General features: G+C 44.6%; 1 long non-coding RNA gene across 1 annotated transcript; it reads left to right on the forward strand.

The window, feature by feature from the left end:
* Positions 1-2,273: 2,273 nt before the first annotated feature.
* LOC115511638 lies at positions 2,274-3,881 on the forward strand. The gene is made up of 3 exons (XR_003968128.1): positions 2,274-2,437; positions 3,057-3,216; positions 3,559-3,881. It is a non-coding gene; the product is annotated as an uncharacterized LOC115511638 (long non-coding RNA).
* The last annotated feature ends 261 nt before the right edge of the window (positions 3,882-4,142 follow it).

Consider the following 4,142-nt stretch of genomic DNA (forward strand, 5'->3'; position numbering starts at 1 on the left):
GAGACACTGAAAAAGAAGGGCAAGTGGCCGGGAAAGTCGCCCTGAGAAGGTGGTGTGGCTGTCCAGGGTCTGCTTCCGCAGGAGATGGGCTATGGTCCCAGCGCGGTGCCTGGCTCACAGTAGGCTTGAGTAAAAGGTTAGGGGAGCTAAAGGCTTAATGAGTAGAACCTGAATCCTGAAAAGACTGATTTGGATGCAGATGTGAATAGTCAGTATATCTTCATCCGAAATGAATTAGTTCTGACAGTTTCCAGAGCAGAAGGAAAATGATTACATTACCATTATTTTAAACCTGAGAAGCACAGGGGGAACGAGACACACATTCTCCTCCGGAACCAGCCCAAGCTTTCGAGGCCCCGTGCAGTGAGAGGCGTTATTTGCACTTTGCTGCCCCCTGGTGGTGATATGAAAATATAGCCGGAACTCCAGGACCCCGGAAGTTTGTTGACCTCCAAGGTAAAACATGCCAGTGGGCGTGCGACTCCATCATTGGGGTATTGGGGTTAAACTATCAGTGTGCTGACCACGTCTTTCAAGTCCAGAAGTATGCACGGAACGACTTTCAGGCTCAAATGGCTAGATTACGTGAAATAACTATTTCAGGTAAGTCAGTACAATGGGGCATGTTATTTTCCCTATTTTGGAGCGGGTCATTTCTGCTCAAATATTGCTCTTCATGAGTTCACGATGACTGTAACGGGGTCAGAGCTCATAGGGACCTAAGGTATTTCTCAGTCTCAGAACTGAAGGAATGTTTCCTGGGGAGTCCATGTGTGGACTTCAGGGAACCTCTGTAGAGGTTAAACCCTAAACAGGGGAAACCCTATTCCCAAAATGTATAGGGAAGTGTCCGATCCAAACAGCTGGGGAAACTCTGGGCCAGTTGTCCAAGGTGAGTCCACCATGAAAAGAGAGACTTGTGTTTGATTATCACTGTCATTCTTCTGGCTGGAACATTCTTTTTTTTTTTATTTATTTTTTTTTTTTTTTAAATTTTTTTTTTTTTTCAACGTTTATTTATTTTTGGGACAGAGAGAGACAGAGCATGAACGGGGGAGGGGCAGAGAGAGAGGGAGACACAGAATCGGAAACAGGCTCCAGGCTCTGAGCCATCAGCCCAGAGCCCGACGCGGGGCTCGAACTCACGGGCCGCGAGATCGTGACCTGGCTGAAGTCGGACGTTTAACCGACTGCGCCACCCAGGCGCCCCTGGCTGGAACATTCTATTCCGTTTATACACACATATCCATCTCTCACTTTACCTGGTATCAGTATGGTGGTAATGAGGTCACCTCTGTCACTGTCTTGTGGAAAGTTTCCTAACCATTCTGAACCTCTAGTTCTGAACCATTTTCTCAGTGAAAGAAGAAAAGAATATCTATTAAATAAAATTAATCAACACTTAAGGGTGGGCACATGTGAAACTAGACTACCAAGCACCCATTAGATGCTTAACAAATGCTTCTAAAAGGAAGCTCATTAAACATTAATATTTATATAGAATTATAAAGTATTCAAGATTCATAAATGATATGAAGACTTATCTTATGCATTATTCCTGGTATTATATTCCCCGTAAGCTGTGAACGATCCATCAAATGGTGAAAATTTATGATTGATGGGCTTTGTTTTCTTCCAGGTGTATTTCTATCAGGGAATGCTTTGAAAACCATTACGAGGAAAATTTTGCTGTGTCTGTGTTTGAAGATAGCGTGCTGACCCCATTTCTGTTCACACTTGGTTTTGATTGAGAATAATAGTCTATTATAAAGGCTAATGTTTGCTACGTCATGTACGCGGCAAAACTGCCTTGGGTCTGCGTCTTGGGGCTTCTCTTTGTAGAATCAGCTGCTTTCCTCTTTTCTTTTAAATCTTTATGGTTCTTGTTTTTACTACTCTAACTGTAATATGTGATTATTGTAAATACTATCGAGACATTACAGAAACACAGGGCCTATCAAGAACACATTTTCTGCAATCCCAACCTTCTCTCAAAGGTTTGGCATATTGTGTTCATTTTATTTAATGAATATACTGGTGTGTGTGTGTGTGTGTGTGTGTGTTAACAAAAATGGACCATACTAACATGTTGTTCTGCAATTGATTTTTATAACCTTTATACATCTTAGATAAGCTCTACGTCAATCTGCCTGCTCTCTGTCTCTGTCTTTATATCTCTCTCTCTCTAACTCTTGTGTAGTATTCCACAGCGAGGTATCCCTGTTGTAACCCCAAGCTTCCTTTCCAGGTCGCCTGCTGCCTTTGATCCACAGGGTAGATCAAAGATCTCATCCATGCAAGGTCTCTCCAAGCCTGGAGAAAAAGAAGCAGTAAGTGAGAGTGTTCTCGCGAGAGACTGCAGAGCGGTGAGCAGTCATGGGTGGTTAACGGAGGAGGCTGAGGACCTGGAAACATTGTGGACAGTGCTCCTTGGCAGGTAAAAGATGCACGGTACTCTGCTGATCCCATCTCACCTGTAAGAATCATAGACTTGAACTGGTGCGTTCTTATGGCTTCTATTTTAAGCCTCATTGTCATTCATTCAATCAACAAACATTCTAAACTATCTACTATGAGGGGATCAGAGCTGCTGAAATAAACTTGCTTGATAGATGAAAACCGGTTATTATACACAAGGCAATAACCAATTGCATTCCGCTGGACATGATTCCTTTGTACTCCTCTGGACAAGACTAATTTGCATTCTCAGTTTTCTATGATGTATAGAGGAGTGAGCTAGTTTAAAGACAATGAAAGGCAGAGATAATCCAGAAAGGTGTATTCGACTGGTCACTAAGTGTATTTGCTGCCCATTTCAACTCCCCTGACAAATGTCACATGAATATCCAACTGCAAATACGTGGCATGTAAGTAAGTGCTAAGCCAATGGATATAAAGGCAGTTAAGAAATAGCAGAATGGATCCATTTGTGGGATGGGTGTTGGAAAAGGCAGGAATACTGCCGAGAAATGGATCTATGAGGGCAGGAAAGTATGGAGTTGCTGTATGTACCTTGTTCCCAGCTTCAGCCTCATGCCTGTGTTTCTTGCCCTCAGGTTGAATTTCCTTTTTGAACCCAGCTTTCTTGGCGTTGACCCTTAGTTCTCTGGTTTGTTACTGTCCTGGTGATTGACACAGTATCTCCTTGTTCTGTTCCACATGGAGCGACCTCCTTCCTTGATCCCTACCCCAAATCGGACCTGTCTCTAGACCCACGTGAGTAGATCTGACCTCACCGGTTGTTTGGCCTGGTGGAGATAGGGGTTATACAACCGCAATGCAAATCATTCAAAACCAAATGCCAGTGACCAGAATCCCTTTCCTAAATGTCCCTTTAGCCACTGCCGTGCCACTCGGCTAGTTTCTTTTCATTTCTTCCTGTGTCTGCTTCCCTTTCTTTGTCCCCTCTTTTTCAGAAGGGAAAACCGAAACTCTCTTCATCTCATTTTGCGGAGTTGCCCAACTCATCCCTAGCCCTTTTCCCTCCCCGCAAGTTCAAATCCAGACCATCTTTTGCATGTAAAAGACTCATGTATCCAACATTGTTCTTCGTTGCAGGTGACAAAAATGGATTCCGGATGAATGAAACAGAAGAGCTTATGGAGGGAAAATTAAAGAGCTCAAGAACCACCAAGGCTGCTGGCGAATCAGGCCGTCTCCTAGGAGACCGGGAGACCAGAGGGAAATGATGTGGAGTCACTGCTGGCTGGTGGGTGGCCCATGGGTCACGGGTCTGCACCACCACCACTGCCCCTGCAGGCTGGTCCTGCCTCCCGTGGGGCCCCACACACATAAGAAGGGGTTCGAGATCCTAGAAATAAAATGCTGGCCACCACAGCTCATTAGAATGCTTTGGTAAACGAGGAGCTATCTTTCTGGATCTCTCTCTCTCTCTGCCTGTTCTTTCTCCTTCCACTCAAGGCTCTCTAGGAGGAGCTGTCCTGGATAGAGACCTTTCCCATTGCTGATCTGAGTTGTGCTCCTCCGTCGCCCGCTTTCCACTGTCTGCCTCTTAGAAGGAAGAGTGGGTTGCAATCACATTTTTGGAGGGAGCCACGATCACTTTGGTTTTAAGCATTTTGTTGCCTGTGACTTCACTTTTACCTATTTTAATCTCCATGACAACCCTAGGAAGTGGGTAT

The sequence above is a fragment of the Lynx canadensis genome, chromosome B1 (genome assembly GCF_007474595.2).
Source record: "Lynx canadensis isolate LIC74 chromosome B1, mLynCan4.pri.v2, whole genome shotgun sequence".
Taxonomy (NCBI): domain Eukaryota; kingdom Metazoa; phylum Chordata; class Mammalia; order Carnivora; family Felidae; genus Lynx; species Lynx canadensis.